Source organism: Pongo abelii, chromosome 5, assembly GCF_028885655.2.
Source record: "Pongo abelii isolate AG06213 chromosome 5, NHGRI_mPonAbe1-v2.0_pri, whole genome shotgun sequence".
In the NCBI taxonomy this organism is placed as follows: Eukaryota; Metazoa; Chordata; class Mammalia; order Primates; family Hominidae; genus Pongo; species Pongo abelii.
Window position 1 is genome coordinate 22,647,575 of NC_071990.2, and position 18,532 is coordinate 22,666,106.

At 35.2% G+C, this 18,532-nt stretch overlaps 1 protein-coding gene across 1 annotated transcript in view; it reads left to right on the top strand.

The window, feature by feature from the left end:
* LOC134761654 (uncharacterized) overlaps positions 1-17,689 on the top strand; it is a 985,940-nt gene extending 968,251 nt beyond the window's left edge. The window contains exon 9 of the transcript XR_010140613.1: positions 17,677-17,689. The gene's annotated coding sequence lies outside the window, so the exon portion shown is untranslated. The remainder of the gene's footprint in view (positions 1-17,676) is intronic.
* The last annotated feature ends 843 nt before the right edge of the window (positions 17,690-18,532 follow it).

Sequence of the window (18,532 nt, forward strand, 5' to 3'; positions counted from 1 at the left end):
AACAGATACTGAAACAGTGGTCCTAAGAAAATATGACCTGTCTAAAGCCTCCTAACGAAAAACTGGTGGGTCCAGAAATAGAATCTAGGCAGCTGACTCTAGACATTCCAAAACACTTCCTCTCTTCAGAATTATTATTGTTAATTCCCTCTACACATAAACAACCTCCAGCTCCCGGAGGATGGATGAGATCATGCTAGCGAGTCATCCATTCTTTCCATAAGAAACACAGCAGTCATAGCCAATGAGCTAATTCACAGAATGTCCATGTGCCATAGTGAACACACACACACACACACACCCCACACTCCCATTCTAGATGCAGATTGTTTTTGTTTTCTTCAGCTAAGCTGTAGTTGAGATTTTAATTTCAAGCTTTAGCCCATGATTTTTTGCCTAAATTTCACACTATATGCTTTTCTATTTCTACTTGTTCTTTCCTTCCTGTACCAAATAATAAAGAACTAGACCATGGTAAAATGGATTTTTGACAGATTTTATAATTTAGCTATTGTCACTTCCACAAAGGCCATTCATTAAACTAACATGTATTATGGACATGAAATAGAATTTGAAAAGTTGAAAGTCATTCAACCCTGACCATAAAAAATACTTTCATAATTTAAAGTTACCATATCAGAATTAAACTTGATTTGAAGATGTTAAAAAATGAATATATTTGAGAAAGAAATCCTTGCAAATAGCGTCTCAATATAATGTAGGCAATTTGCACAATTTATGTATACTTTCTCCTGCCAAGATACTTCTAAGAAAAGACAATGGTAAAGACAATGGTAGTAGGAAACAGGAATTGGGTCTCCAAAGACCAGCTGTAGTTATCAGCAAAAGATACTTTGTCTATGTGTGCAGTTTAAAAAAGACGGGTAGCCTATACTGGGTTTTAGGTCAGACTGGAGCATGTGGTGTTGAGGGGGAAAGCATTACCAGCTTCGTCTTCTTTAAATATGAAAGGATATTCTGGCTACATTGTTGGTGATCAGCAGTGTCTGACTCAGCCTCTGCAATTTTTCCATTATAATGCTCATGAAAATAGGGAAAAAGGTACAGTTTCAACAGTGGAAACTAGAAATGTGGGTCAAAAATGTGTCATGAAAAAGTTGGAGAGTCAACTAAGGAAAACTTAGCCTGGAGGCAGAGTGAGAAAGGCACATGGGTTAATGAGGTAGGGGATTTCCATCTACGCAGACTCATGGAGGCACAAACCCACCTTTCTGCTTTGTAAAAGCCCCACTCTATTTAATCCAAATATACTGTTTCACCCCTTGGCCCTGCTTCAATCTCTAATGCATCTCTCCACCCCAATATTCCTCAGGAATGAAATGCTAATGAGGTCAAAATGGATGTGAGTAATATTTTAGATTTTCTTCACTATTTGGGATTTTTCTGCAATGCAAGAAATACAGAGAACTTCAGACTAGACAGAATAAGATTCTTCCCTTATGTCTAGACAAAGTAATCTAGTCATAACACCATGAGATTGTTTCTCAGACCAACAGATACTAAATTAAAGACAACACGGTACCAGAAAGTTGACCGGTGTGAACAGTGATACCTCCTATATCTTAAGATTTGAAAGGATGATTCTAATTAGATTCAGATAAAACTGAATAATACTAAAACAGAATAATCCATTTGTTTCAAGGATGAGGCAATCTCTTTTCAAAACAAGTAAGTACTGTATGAAATGATTGTATAACACAAAACACAGACACTAGCACTAGAGAAGGAGTAGAAGGATATTTTTTGAAATCATTTATAATTTTAAAAGCTGATAAATTATTGTATGTATTTTTTGCTGTAAAAAATGTAAGGAAACAAGGCTACTACACAATAAGCCAATAATGGTAAATTTGTTAAAATTACAGACTGACATTTGAATTGGAAGGACAGAAAGCAGCGTGATGGTTTCTAGAGGCTGAGAAAAGGAAGGAGGAGAGAATTGTTTAATGAGTACAGAGTTTCAAGTTTGCAAAATGAAAAGAGTTTTGGGGATTGGTTACACAGCAATTTGTATTTAACACTACTGAACTGTCACTTAAAATAGTTAAGATGGTAAATTTCATATTATATAAATTTTATAATTAAAAATTCTCAGAAAGAAAGATAATAACTAATGTAAAAAACAAAAATAACTTGAATGAGAAGCAAGCTAACTATGTCAGAGAAAAAGAAAGGTCTCTGTGTAGCTTAGTGGATAAGAGCACAGGATTTGGATTAAAAAATGTCTTATTACATACTATAGTTCCGCTATTTTCCAACTCTTTTATTTTGGAAAAGTTCCTTAATCTGTGAAAGCCTTATTATCTTCTCTTTAGAAGGCACAATAATAGCACATTCTTCATAGGATTTCTGGTAAACATTCATTGAGATAATGCATTCAAAGTGATTGAATGGTGTTTGGCATATAGTTAAGTACTCAATAAATATTAATTATTGTTAAGTTATTCAAAACCCAAAATGTAATCACATAATTAAAATCAATATTATAAATAATAAAGAGCTATATCAACATTACAAAGATTGAACTATTAATAATGAATAAAAACTTGAGTGATTCTCATAGAACATAGAAGAAATAAATAAGAAAATGAAAACAATTTGAGAAAAGATGATAGATATGGAGGGCAGAGAAAAATCTTCAACATATCTTAACTGGTGGCTTAATAAGGAATTTAAAATCATAAACAAATTATAATAGAAGCCAAAGTTTCTATACTAAATGCTTTGGTTTTAAATAAATGAAAAGAAAAACCAGTCAAATAAATGGAGAAAAACAGTTAGACACAGGTTTGTAAAATTTTGTTTACTTTTTCATGTATTTTTAGTTTCAACTTTTAAAGAAAGTTCTTTAATTCCATCTAGGCAAAGCATTAACAATAATTTTTAAAAGTCACAACACCAAACCAAACAACAAAAGCCAGAATTGTTCCACATTTTTTTTTTTGAATTTACAAAATTCTAGAACCCTATTGAACAACATCAGGCCTCACAATTTCAACTGCCATCCCAAGTCAAATAGGTAACGCAAAATAACGAAGTAGGGCAAGTAAGTACTGTGGCAAATTGGAGACTGCAGGTCCAGCTTAAGGGCAGAAGTTGCAACTCAATTCTAATTCTGAATTGCTATGTGAGAATGCTCCAGTGTTGCCAACTGCTCTACCTGGTGAGCAAAGCCTACAAGTAGGGATTTTTATGTGAAATCTTCAGATTTGTTTAAAGTCATCAACCAATTCACATTTTCAGTTAGTGCTCTGCAGGCCAAGCAAAACAGATCAACACACAATATGGTCTGTAAGCAATACCTTGTCAATAGTTTATAAAGAACAAGCCTGTAACCTAAATAAAAGAGCTCCATTTCTACTCGTTTTTGTTCACGTGTAAAAGAAAAATATGTTTCCATATATTTAAACTGAGTATACATTTTATATATCCATCCTTCATTAAAAATGAAAACCACAAATGTATATTATAGGTGACAAATCAATGAAACACAATAAACAATTAAAAATGAATAAGCAGTAAGATAAAGTTGCTGGTGAAAAACATGGTTAATAATGATAAAAATTATAAAATACAGAAGGAAGTCAAAATAATTCTTGTAAATTATGTATGTTAAATATGTATACATTAAGGAAAACAAATGAATATGAATTTATATGGAAAATCAATTTATATAAAGTTTTAAATTGGAGAAATTTAAAGCATTTTGATTTTAAAATTGACCAATAGTCAAATTAGTTCAGAATGTGTAATATCCAATTCAACTTCCAAATTTCTCAAAAAGGAGACATTATCCTTAATGGGAAAGACAGTGATAAAGCAAAAGACATAAAAAATGGAAAACCAGAAAACATAAGCAATGCTAAAATGCAGTCTCAAATAGATCAATAATATCAAATTACATATGAAGGATAAATATCAAAAGTCCAAAAACATTTTAAAAGTAAAATTTGAGATGAAGTTATATTAGAAAAGCAGAAATGATATAGTGGCAGTTGTTTCCTCTGCCTAATCTAGGAGTAAAGTTAATGTTCCTTAAGAAAAGTTTGAAAACTATAGTTGTGAGCCAAATGCTGCCCATTTCCTGTTTTGTAAATAAAGTTTTATTGGACAATACATCATTTATTGATGTATTGTCTATGGTAGAGTTGAGTATTTGTAACAGAGAGCATATGGCTCATGGTACTGAAAATATTTCCTTTCCGGCCCTTTATATAGAAAATTTGCTAATCCCCGACTTTACAATATGCATAATGTCATTATTCTGTGGCTTATCGCTGTCCTTGTGTACACAGGCGTAGCATTAGAGATATAAATCCCCCAATTTAATAAATCTGAAATTAATGCATTACTGTCCTTTAATATATAATTATGCCACAATCAAATTGTTTCCAATACAACCTCTATTAAATTGATTTTTTAAATTATTCTACAACTAGGAATTATTTGCACTGGAAGTTGAACATGTCAGCAAAGGTCATAATTTTTATGTCTCTCATTTGTCATAGTGAAATATTACAAATTATATAAACATTGTAATGCCTGCAATTTTTTGTTTACATTGCTTAGTTTCATAATAATTTTGAATTTTTAAATTTATTTCATTTGATTTTTACAGCCTCCTCCATCTCTTCTCTTTGTAAAGAATAATTCTAGTGTATGTATTATGCATTGATGTTACACAAAGTTCAATAACATTGCACAAAGTAGAAAAATAGTACACAAAGTCCAGGAATAAAAAGAGTCATCTTAAAATGATAAAGGGATCAATTCATCAAAAAGACATAATGACCCTAAACATTTATTTACCAAATATTTATGTGATATTAATAGAGCCATCCTTTGATTAATGTTAGCATGGCACATCCTTTCCCATCCTTTTGCTTCTAACTTATCTATTTCTCTATAGTTATATAATGAGTTTCTTCTAGGGAGCATATCTTGCTTTAAAAAAAACATAATCCTATGATCTTTGCCTTTTAACTGCAAATTAGTCCATTTATATTTGGGTGTGATTATTGACATGGTTGGTATAAATCTATTATTTTGCCATTTATTTTTCGTTAATCTCTTTTTTGTTCCTTTTTTATCTTTTCTGCCTTCTTTTGGATTATTTTTTATGATTCCATACTATTTCTTTTGTTGGACAATCAGTAATAACTGATCATTGTGTTATTTTAGTGTCTACTTTAGTCTTTAAAGTACACATCTTTAACTTATCACAGGCTATCTTCAAGTGATATTATATTAATTAATGTGTACTATAAGAAACTTAAAAATTATATTTCCATTTCTTCCCTCCCAGCCTTTATGCAATGTAATCATATATTTTGCTTTGATATCTGTTATAACTCATAGTATACATTGTTACTGATTTTTTTAGAGTAGATTATCTTTGAAGAAGATTTAAATAATTTTTAAAGAAAGCTTTGTATGTGCTACTAGTTATCATTCCTAAAGTTCTTCATTGCTTTCAGATATTTATGTTTGAAAATCCTTCATTTAATCCTTGTTTTCTAGAGATATTTTCAGTAGGTAAATAATTTTAGCTCGTTACTTGTTTTTTTTTTAGTGTAGTTTGCATTATTTCTAACGAGAATTCTGCTGAGATACTTAACTTTTTAAAAATGTGTATGTACATTTCCACACCCCTGCCAACTGCCCCCAGCTGATGTTATAATTTTTTTTTCTTTATCATCGTCTTTAAGTAATTTGAATGAGATGTGACTTGCTAAAGTTTTGGGTGTTTACTCTTTCCTGGCACTTGCTCTTGAGATTTGCTGAGTTTCTTGAATCAGGAGATCTGTGGTTTTCAGCAAATTTGAAAAAATTGTGCCCATTATTTCTTCAAATATTCTATGTCTACCACGATTTCTTGTGTTTCAGGGACTCCAATCATATAAATATATATGATTTTATATATAAAATATATAAAATATATATAAATATATATAAATATATATATATAAATATATATTTTATATATTTTATATATAAAATATAAATTTATATTTTTTATATATATAAATATATATATACTTGTTCCAGAGCTCACTGATGCTCTGTTGAATTTTTAAAAGGCTTCATCTTTTTTTTATTTCAGGTGGTTTCTATTGATATGTCTTCTTCCTCAATGTTTAATTAGCCATGAATCTCAATCAGTGAATTTTTTAATCTCAGATATTATAGGTTTTATTGGTACAAGTGCAATGTAGGTCTTTTTATATCTTGTGTTTCTACTTAACAAGTTTTAGTTTTCCTCTGGATATTTGAATATATAGAATACAGATTGGATATTAAGGTTGGTGCAAAAGTAATTACAGTTTTTGGCATTACTTTCTTTTTTTTTTTTGAGATGGAGTCTAGCTCTGTCACCCAGGCTGGAGTGCAATGGCGCGATCTCAGCTCACTACAACCTCCGCCTCCTGGGTTCAAGGAATTCTCCTCTCTCAGCCTCCCAAGTAGCTGGGATTACAGGCACCTGCCACTACACCCAGCTAATTTTTGTATTTTTAGTAGAGACAGAGTTTCACCGTGTTGGCCAGGCTGGTCTTGAACTCCTGACTTTGTGATCTGCCTGCCTCAGCCTCCCAAAATGCTGGGATTACAAGCATGAGCCACCCTGCCCGGCTGCCATTACTTTCAATGGCAAAAAAACTGCAATTACTTTTGCATCAACCTAGCTGTTTTAATATCCCTGCCTGTTATCATTTGTGTTATTCTGGCTCTCTTCAAATATTAGTTTTGCTCATTTCATTTCCTCTTTCTTTCCTCCTAAGACTCAGTTGTATATATTAAGAGTTGCTAAACTTTTTCTGTAAAACGCAAGATATTAAGTACTTTAGTAAGTACTCAACTCTGCCAGTGTAGTGGCATAGAAAGCAGCCACAGACAATATCTATGTTAGACATGAATTATGATAAATATACCTTCTTGTCCTAATGTTTCTTTTGCCAGCAGATAAGATTCTTCCTGGCATTAAATTATATTTTTCATATAATAAGATTACTATGTCACTTCTCTTTTGCTTTATATTTGCCTGATACATCTTACTTTTTTTTTTAGACAACTTACTGTTGAATTTAAAAAAAATGCATCATTAGAGTCTCCACCGTTTAACTCATATGTTTAATCAACTTTTATAGTTAACTCATTAGAGTCTCCACCGTTTAACTCATATGTTTAATCAACTTTTATAGTTAACAATGGTGATATTGGAAAGTATTTTTCACGTAAACTTCACATTTTGTTTTTCCTTTTTCTCCACCTGTGCTTTCTATTTAAGAGAGAGTGATTTGTTCTGCTGCTGAAAATTTACTGATGGCATTTTTTCTCATTATGGCAGGTGTCTTTCTCCAAAGACCCATAATCATGATTATTTTCTTGTAATCAATTCTTAAACTTATATATGTAAACATACACACACACACACATATGTGTATGCATTTAAGAATTTTATATATATTTCTGCTAACAACATAATATAATTTTCCCAAGAGGACATTTTTCTTGATGAGACAAATAACTTAATTCACTCTCATTCCTCATGTTCCCTACCTTATCAAATTGAATCATGTTGAATTTTAGTTCTGGCTATTGTAAATATACTTCTCCATTTGGTCTAAATTTTTTCCCCTTTCCTTCTCTTTCCCCCACCCACCTCATTCTGTTTTTGCCAAACTATGATCAAATATGTTGCTACATATTTGATCATTTCACTTATCATACCTCTTCCATCATTTCCTGGCATTGTTCTTTTCTAATTTGATTTCTTCTAAAATTATACTCAACTGGGATATTTGTTCCTTTCTTTGCTTTCTATTTAGCAGTATTCAAATTTTTCTGTTTTTGACAATTTTAATTATAGTCTGTGTGAATTTTTTATTATCAATACTATTTGACATTCGATGATCTTTCTAAATCCAAGTTCTTTAATCTTTCTTTAATTATGAGAAATATACGTAAATTTTTATGTATAATATTCCCATGTGGAACTTAATAATTCGTTGTTTTTCTTTCATATGGTTAAACTTTCTAATATCTTCATAACTATATTTATTATTCTATTTATAACTTTTAATCTGTCAGTTCTAGTATTTATACTTAAGATAGTGTATGTTGTCCAGTTGGTGCATTTTCTTTTGGTAATTATAGCCCTTTGCATCTAGTTATTTTGGTGAGTGAGTTCTCCCCTGGTATATCAGCTACTCTGTTTCAGCAGGATCTCTGAATAGAAAAGATGTCTGCATTTCTGAAAATGTGTTTTGGGTAAGGGCCAAAAGCCAGGCTGCAATTTATATGAATTTCGGTGAGGTTAAAAATAGAGACAAGGATAAGCCCCTAGGCAGAGAGTCAGAGAGTCCCAGGCACTGCTGAACCTCTGTGGATTCCAGGCTGTAACAGTCAGTCCTCCAACAGTTTCATCTGGCCAGTAATTCATGTCTCATCTTTAATGGTAATTCAGCAATGGGGGTGTTGGTGGGGGAGAGCAGTTTCCTTAGATTATTATTTATCAGTGATGGGTATTCGGAGGGAAAGGAGGAGGAAGGGTCAATGCCCAAGGGCAGCTGGTCAGTCTTCTCTTATTTTTAAGGATTTGTCACCCAAAGAGGGCCTTCCTGCTACCCAAATATTACTTTAGAGACACCACACAAACGATCTAAGCTGCTGTAGCAGATTTTTGGGTAAATGGGAAGGAGATAATTGTCCAAAGCAATGTAGGGGAAAGGCAAGTGCAAAATTGAAAAGGCTCTTCTCTGCTTTATCTTGTCAAGGCCATCTGTGGAGCACTTCCATAGGAAAATGCAAATTCCTATCCTTTCCACACCCAGCAATTACAAATTTCAGCCTTCTCAAGGTCTTCTGTTCGTTGCTTTGGTTAGTTTCTCAAAGATGTTTTCCGGTAATGACAATGTTATAAAGTAAACTTTAAGGTTAAGTTGAGGAAGCTGAGTCTAGCACAAGCCAGTTCACAGTTCTACCAGGGACTAGAACTCTCCAGTCTGTCCTTTGTTAATTTTACAGGTAGGCCAGGTGTGGTGGCTCATGCCTGTAATCCCAGCACTTTGGGAGGCCAAGGTGGGTGGATCACTTGAGGTCAGGAGTTCCAGACCAGCCTAACCAACATGGTGAAACCCCATCTCTACTAAAAGTACAAAAATTAGCCGGGCATGGTGGCAGGCACCTGTAATCCCAGCTACTTGGGAGGCTGAGGCATGAGAACTGGTTGAACCCAGGAGGCAGAGATTGCAGTGAGCCAGGATTGCATCACTGCACCACAGCCTGGGTGACAGAGTGAAACTCTGTCTCAAAAAAAAAAAAAACTTTGCTTTTGTTACGTTTTCTTTGTGTAGTTCAAAAGCACTTCTCCCAACCTGTGTCAATTTGCATAGTTTTCTGCTCAAGGGCTCTAATATACTCACTGGTATATGCACACCCCGTTATAACTTTAAAAGGGTTCTGTTCCAAAAAGTGGTCAATAAGAATTATACCAGCTTTAAATTCTGATTTTTTTAAATTGAAGGAAAATAGGAGAGCTTGAGATGATTTCCTGTTCCTGAATCTCTAATTTAGTATAGTGCTCTCCTGCTAGTAGTTTGAGCTGACAAAAGAATAGACTATGGTGTGAAAGAAGTTGAATTACATCTTTGCCTCCCCCCACCTTCAATTTAGGAGCATTTTCAAAATTAGGCATCAAAATGCAAAAACATCATAAAATAAATTTGAAATGCAGAAATTACTACTTGCACAGTGTCTGTACAATTTTAATTCTAAACATTTCTAAAAACTCAGTTCTAAGATAGCATTTTCATGTGTGTGAAGGGAGGTGGAATGGATAATTTGAATTACAAAAAAGACTTGATAACCCCCCACACATCAATTTACCTGTGAACAAAAAGACTCACACTGAGAAAATGGGACTTGGGACTATTTGATAAATTACTACAGACTACTTGAATATTCCATTAGCAAAATAATAGCTCGTTATGGAATCTCAGAAGAATGTAGTATAATTACAATAGTACTATCCTCCCTTGGAGATTGGGAGGAATGCAAATGTTCAAAATGATAGCTATTTAACGAATGTTAGAGAAAAATGCCTCAAAACAAACTCGGAGGGTATATGATTTATGGAACTTAGGGAAATTATTATAGTTTCCACCAGCTTTAATTAGTTGAATGTGTTTCTACCAAATGAAGGTTATTCACATTATTGGACCATATAGATGTATATATGCACACCCCACATGTGAGTAATGATAGAATTGCCTTAGTCTCTGTTAAAATTTTCTGTAAACTGCACCTGGATTATTTGAGAAGTGATGACATGTTCACATTTTCAGTACCAGGTGAGAACATTTTGAGAAGTTGATTATTGGAAAGAGGTACTAAAGTAGAAGATTAGAAAGGGTATATGATGGAGGGAAAGAATGGAGGGTGGGAATGAAGGATGAAAGAGAAAGAAAAAATGGAATAATGAAAAGAAGCCTAATGTCTAACTTATAAATACGATGACCTCTATCACAAACTAAAGTACAAAATAACAACAAAATTGCCCAAGTTTTTGAACTAATTAATATGTATCAAGTGCCCTTCTCTTGCTACTGGACCCAAATGATATATAAATGGATAAACAAAACTAATTTTTCTTTAACAATTTAGCTTTTTCAGCCATAAGATGTTGTGACATCCAGTAAATGAATCAAGCCATTTAATTTTTAATCAAGCCATTTAATCTCTTAAAATTAAAAAGTTGCTTTAAGAAAATAAAAGGTATAATAATTACTAATGTCAGCCATGACAGCACATTCAACACGTGGCTTTTATATCTTTTGTAAAGCTGGCATGTCCCAAATTTAGGAAATTTGCAAAATATTTCTAAGCAAGAATTTTACAGGGAGTGTTATGCTCAATGAGCAGGGATATTCATGCCTAAACCACGCTGGTATGTTTAATGTCACTTAGTAGAAAATGAAGTTTGCAATGGCTCAAACTTCCCCATGTGAAGTATATATTTGTCTAGGTTCCCATCCTTTTGTAAAGATCACCAGAGACAAAGTCAACTTAGAGAATATTTAAGGAAAAACATTTCCATATTAAAAGCAATAATATGGAATAGTTGTGCTTATCAGAATGCCTAGAATCTTTTATTCAAATGTCTTAATAGGATGAACACAGGACTTTACCCAATGTATTCACTACCAGACTGTCAAGGCTAGAACTTGGCAAATAAACACTCAATATTTGCAGAATGAATATAATAAAGAAAACATAAAATAACATTTTAAGTAAGACTATATATGTTTTCTCAACATACAGCCAACTTTTAATTATTTGTTGGTAATCAGTGGCATTGATAGCCCAAAATCATGATGAAATTTGGAAAGTTTATGTGTTTAGAGAAAAATGCTTTAACTTTCTAAATGATGATTCTTTTGGGCACAAAATATCCTTCTAGTTCTTCTACACATAGGCAGTGTTATGGGAAACAGTGACTAGGAATATAACTAAAGAAATAAGATTCCTTTGAATATCCTATAAACAGAAAACCAAATGTAACTTATTTAGCATTCGTCTGTGACAATAGTATTCAGAGATTCGACAAGTAACATTCTGTAATATTTAGTAATTATTCCAAAATTTTTTCTTAACCTTGGTTGGTTCTGGGTAACATTGAGTAAGCATTCCTCCTCTCTCCTATTGAAACTACAAAGCCTAGGGAGAATGCATGGAGCAGCTATTTGTGGACTCTGTAAATACCAGCAACAGGATTGGAGAAGTTCAGAATTCCAAACTCACCAAACCCAAACCAGCAGTGAAATTTTTCTTTTTTCCCCTCTGACATCCCTTGTCTTGGATTTAACACAGCCAGAAACTTGGAAGTGAGCACTCCTACAGAGACAGAAAATTCCAGCAGGAGCCAAAAAAGGGGAACCTATCACCCCTGAGAGAGATGTACAGCCCCCACCCTCCCTTCCTGTGCCAGGCCCTAGGCCAACCTTGTTCAACCCGCCGCCTATGGACCACATACGGCCCAGGATGGCTTTGAATGTGGCCCAACACAAATTTGTAAACTTTCTTAAAATATTATGGGATTTTTTTTTTTTTTTGCCTTTTTTTTTTCGCCCAGCACATAGGCTATCATTAGTGTTAGTGTATTTTACATGTGGCCCAGGATGTTTCTCCTTCTTTTAATGTGGCCCAGGGAAGCCAAAACATTGGATATCCCACCCTAGGCTATCCCATGGCAGTCCTGGCAGTTACAGTATGGAAACCCAGAAGAGACAAACTAACTCCAAGCAAGGAGAGCCTTTCTGCGCCTTCCCAACAGCTGCAATTTCAAGAAGGTGGGGCTAATTCCCATCACTTGTTTTGTCTCTTTCCCACTTCTGTTGCTTGGCCCAGGTTGGAGGCAGAATCTTCTGTAGACACTCTTCACCAAATTTAGGGTATTTTCAGCCATGATTCCTTCAAATATTTTTTCAGCCTCACTCTTTTTTTCCCTGCCCACTCTGACATTCTAATGATATAAATGTTAGACCTTTTGGGATTGCTCTACAAGTTTGTGATGTTCATTAGTTGTTTTCTTTATGTGGTTTTTCTTGGTTGTACAGATTGAATGGTATCTATTTATCAATTGTCAAGTTTACTGACTCTTTCCTCTGCCATCTCCACTCTGTTATTAATACCACCCTATGAGATTTTTATTTCTCACAGTGTAGTTTTCAATTCTAAAATTTCCATTTGTATCTTCTTTGTGTTTTGTTTGCTGAGATTTTTCTGTGTTTTCATTTGTTGGAAGGATGTTTCTGTCATCCTTTTTTATTGGAGAAGTCTTAAAACTGCTTTCAAGTTTTTATGGGATAATTCCAACATCTGTGCCATCTCAGTGGTGACCACTGTTGATTGTCTTTTCCTAAGCAAGTTGATATTTTTCGGGTTTCTATATATGCTAACTAACTTCAAATTATGTGGTGGGTATTTTGAGTCTCTGGGTTTTTTGTTTGTTTGTTTGTTTGTTTTTTGTTTGTTTTTTTTTTTAGACGAAGTCTTGCTTTGTAGCCCAGGCTGGAGTGCGATGGTGCGATCTTGGCTCACTGCAACCTCCACCTCCCAGGTTCAAGCAATTCTCCTGCCTCAGCCTCCCAAATAGCTGGGACTACAGGTGTGCACCACCACACCCAGCTAATTTTTGTATGTTTAGTAGAGACGGGGTTTCACCATGTTGGCCAGGATGGAGTCTCTGGATTTTGTTGAAATTCTACAAAGAATGTGGATATTTTTGCTTTAATAGCAAGCAACCTAATTGGGTCAGGTCACAAGTTCTGACCAGGCTTCTTTGGTCAATTTGGCTTTCAAGGTCTTTGCAGTGTGATTCCAATCTGTCCTCCAAGTCCTGCATGCAGCCAGTCTAGGACTTGATCAGTGGTCTATCCCCTAGTTCAGTTCTCAAAGTCTATGCATTCTATTCAGGTTTACATCCGTGCACACACAGCTCAGGGTTAGTAGTTAGGAGTTCATGTGCAACTAAAAGAAGTTGTTTTCTCAAGCTCTTACCTCTTTGAAATCTTGGTACTTTCTGGTTTCTTGAGGGTCCTTTTTTTAGTCATCTGGCCAGAAATCTAAAGCATCCTGTTTCCGCTCTGCTTCACACTGTACTTGATTGTAGCCACGTCAGAAACAAGTGTGGGCAGTGGGAGCTGCGTAGGGGAAGTAACACCATTGCTCTAAGATTATGTGATGGCTGAGGCACCAGAAAACAGAGCAAAGAAAACAAAACAAAGCAAAAAACAAACATGGACTTCCACACTTTCTCTGAGCATTAGGAGGCCCTTTTAGCTTTCCTTGAGCTGGAACCAGAGTGATTTTCCTGAATTTCTGTCTGTACCAGTGATTCCTTCTGTTCCTCAGGCTATCTTGAGTTCAGGCAATGGAATTCCAGAGAGGAAAAAATTTGGTGAATTCACTGTAGTTTTGATGGTTCTTGACTTCCGGACTTCTGATTCAATCCACCTGCCCCTATTTTCTTTATTCTTTTCTTTTTTTTTTTTTTTTTTAACTTTTAAGTTCAGGTGTACAAGTTCAGGTTTGTTACGTGGGTAAACTTGTGTGATGGGTTTTTTTTGTACAGATTATTTTATCACCCAGGTATTAAGTCTACTTTTTTTTCCTGATCCTCTCCCTCCTCCCATCCTCCACCCTCTGATAGGTCCCAGTGTGTGTTGTTCCCCTTTATCTGTCCATTTGTTCTCATCATTTAGCTCCCACTTATAAGTAAGAACATGCAGTATTTGGTTTTCTGTTCCTGCATTAGTTTGCTAAGGATAATGACCTCCAGTTCCATCCATGTCCCTGCAAAGGACATGAGCTGATTCTTTGTTATGGCTGCATAATATTCCAAGGTGTATATGTATTGCATTTTCTTTAGTAGTTTCTCTTCAGATTGTATAAATCTTTCACCTGCCCCTATTTTCTTTTCAGAGTCATCTGCTTCATCCACATTCTTTCTAGGTACATTGTTTTATAGCTACATTCAGTGAAAGAGATGGTTGGAGTGGAGTGTGCTTCATCCATCTTAGCCAGAAATGAATGTTTCTCTCTCTTGCATCTATATCTGCATTTATATTTACCTGTATCTTTCCATTTCTCTCACTCTCTAATTTCTTATATATGTATTATCTACCTATCTATCTAATCTATCTACCCATCCATATATTTGACTGGCTTAGACGCTAGAGTATGAATCTGTGAGTTGTTAATCAACATTTTGTTTTTGCAGTGTTTTTAACTGTTTAGATTAAAGCTTCTTAATCCAAAAGCTAGCTTCAGAATTAGTAAATATAAGGCATTAAAGGTTTAATGGGGAGGTTTAGGAAATTGAGTTAGTCAAATATAATGCATAAATGTTCAGTTGTATGTTTTTCATCCTGCTGTAGAGACAAAGATTTAGACCTGTGGTAGGGTTCATTATTCTGAATGAATCTGCGTTCAGATTCTGTGTGTCCAGGAACATAACAAATTGAACCATCTATTCACCACATGCTTGAATCCCCTTGATCTTATCTATGCTAAGTGGCAATCATTCTAGGATGAATTTAGAACTACTGCTTTATAATGCTGTCCAGTCCGACTGCTAGAAAATTCTCCTCTAAATTTGAAGCCAATTCTATTTTTTTCTGCAATTTTAACCCAGTTTCCATTTTTCTTCCTCTTTGGGTCTTAAAGAAGAGGGTTTTTAAAAAATCTATTTACCTTTTTTTCCCCCAAACAGGAAAGCCCTTTAAATATTTGAACACAGTTTAGCTTTCTCCTCCTAAACATTCCTGGTTTTTTTAAAAGGTTTTCCTATAACAGTCTATGACCATGTTTCTCTGGGTGGTCTGCAGACCATCTGTTGCAGAATATTCTGAGGCTCCTATTAAAAAATGCCGACCTGTAGGTTTCACCTCAGATGTACTGAATCAGACTGTCAGATTGGAGAGTCATTGCTCTCTGCTGTTGGAGTTGGGCCCCAGCTGGGCTCAGTGTCAACCTGCTCTGTTCTCCTTTTAACTGAGTTTTCTCTGCCCATCAAGTGAATACCAGTGGGGAACTTACCCTTAGAATCTCAAAAGTACTGTACTTTGAAAATGTTTCCAGAAATTGGCAAGGGCATATGCCTTGGGATTCCTGTATTCTCTGATGGATAATATAATTTATAGCAAGCAATGTAGTGAGAGCCAGGATCTCTGAGAGTCTAAGACACTGAAGTTACAAGTTTAAGGGACCATTTGTGGGTCAAAAAGACTAATTAGGGAGAAAGAGAGCTAGAGATGTAGAGCTTGGTAAAGTGATATTTTATTGTTATTGCTGCTGTTATACTCCATGGGCGCTTACACACTATGTTGGTGGAGTCCATTCCTCCAAAGGAGAGAGTCAGTAAAAGTTTAGTTCAAATTCTTTCTTTGGATTCTAATGGAAATCCTTTTGTATAAGTGTTGATCCTCAGCCACGAAGAAGTGGCAACTCCCGGTGAGAAGAAATTTGCAGCCGACTTTCCTATGAAATTCAATTGAAAGTTGAAAAACAAAATAGCAATGCTGAGGTTCTACGTCTAGAGATTCTGATTTGGGAGATCTGCAATAAGGCCCAGACGCCCATTTACTTTAAGCTTTCCAGTGATTTGCATATGCATCTAGGGCTGAGAACGGCTCTTCTAAATATTTATTAGACATTCCTTTTGCTATTATCAAAAGTGATGTGGACACTTCCAGCTAATTGATAATAGAATCATAAAAAAACCTGGTAACTATTTGGGAATAAACTCCTCTCTTCTAGTCCATTTATTTTGAAAAAAAAAATCCAGTTTAAATTTCTAGAGAAGAGAGAGACATATTTGCATTAATTGGGGAGAAAATCTCTTTGCAACAGGGAATAAATAAAAGGAGATAAGTTGAATTCAGGGAGGAAAATTCTTTATTTTGCTTCAGAATCAGTAGCATATAATGAAAATCTGTCACTTTAAGAAATAAGAAGTTTGTTTCACTAACCTGTATAACATTTAGCCCCCTCCTACTACTAGTCAGGCCCATGAGATAAAAAGAAAACTAAAAGCAGTGAGTGTTTTTGGAGCTATAAGCTAAAATGTATTCTAGAGCATCTCAAAGACAAGTAGCTATTATTCATTCTGCCCCTAGAAGCATGTGTGTAATTGGGACTGTGGGCCCAATTGCTTTAACTTGAAATACAACTAACATGGTTTTTTTTTCTCACTCTCTTCATATTCATACATAGTGGTTTTTCCCTTTCCCCTCTTCTGAAAACAATACACTTTAGCAAAACCACATTATAACCAGTTTTGACCTTATTTATTCCCACCCTTCTATCTCCCTACCCCCCTACGCCCCTACACCCCTACTCCTGTTACAAGATTCAACTTTCACAGCTGTCGTGATCTGTGGGCCAAATCAAAGCTAAGATAAAATTTGTAGTTTCTGAAATTTTCCCTTCTCTCCAGAAAGGAACAAGAAGTCTTGGAATGACAGAGCCACTGCCAGCCAGCAACAGATCTCACAAACCCAGCCTCCCCTCTCATCTCTCAGGAACTCAGCTGATTGAAGAAAGCCACCTGTTCCTAGGCCACCCGACTTTCTCTGTAATCAAGAAATAATGACCACATTTGAGAGAAGAACCTCTTTGTTGGTTCTGATAAGTGCCCTAGGAATTTGTGGGGCAACCAAACTGAGCAAACTTCAGCTGAAATGAATGCCAAGGGCAGAACAGAGGCATGCTAATGGCCAGCTTTCATTTTTCTGTTTTTAATACCATCTGCATCTCTTTTGATATTTGAGTTACTACTTCATGTTACGTAGTAGTATTTTTAAAAAGGATTTTTTTCTTCCCCTTTGGAGTTTCAGCTTTTTATTAAGAAAATCTTTTAAGGGAGGATGTTCCAGTAGTATTAGATTGGTGCAAAAGTCATTGTGGTTTTTCCTCTCCTTTCGATGGCAAAAACCATAATGACTTTTGCACCAACTTTAAGAACTTGTGGACAGGGTTTGTGTGAGGAGTCAGCAGCAGACTGGACACTAGGACATGACCTAGGTTTGGCCAATTAGATGTTTCAGCCTGGGAATTTTTATCTGGAGCCAGTGATGCAAAGAGAAAGAGAGAGAGATTTAAAATGTGTTTATAGCTCTCAAGGTGTCCAGTGAGGGCGCAGCATCGAGCAGCATCAGTGTTCCATGGCTGCAGAAGTGACAGCTCAGCAGGGTATCTCTGCTAAAAAGCAGTTGTTTTTCTCGCTTCTTTTGCTACCAAGTTCTCATTCTTTCCATCTGTTTCCTAAGTCTGATTGTCCAGCCGGCTGTAGATTCTGTGAGCCCCGTTACCTTTCCAGTAAATATTTTTCTATTTAAATTAGCCAGAATCACTTTCTGCTGCCTGTGACCAAGGATCCTATCTGATACATGTAAGATGAGAAGGGTGTGGTCATTAGAATGAGAAGTGATCATTTTAATTCCAAGCCTGGGAATATTCCTTAGGAAAATTTCTGCAGTTTTACAGTGTATGTGGAATTATCATCTGGAGCATAAACACAAGATTGGAGATAAATATTAGAAGACTCAACTCTAGAGTACTAGAAAAAGTTGATGGGGTTTTTTAGTTGTAAGACTAAATATACTTTTCTAGAGCTTCTTAAAATTAAATAAATGCTCATTTTTTTCTAAAGTAAGGTGGATGCAATCCTCCTTTGAAGACAAAGCTCCTGTTTGCAATCTTTCATACATTACCTGTGTTAGCGGCTCTTGACAATAATGCTTAATATGAGAATTACTGCTATTTTTTTGTCTTAATATTGGATTGAAAGTCTTATCGTCTTCTGATTATTTGAATCTGGGTCAGGTATTCTCCACTATTGTGGGATGGAGGGAAGCAAGTAATAGTCACTCTATCTTTGGAATGTTCTGGCCCCTTTATCAATCACTTAGGCGACCTAGTTACAAAGGATTCCTCTCTGGGACAGCTAGAC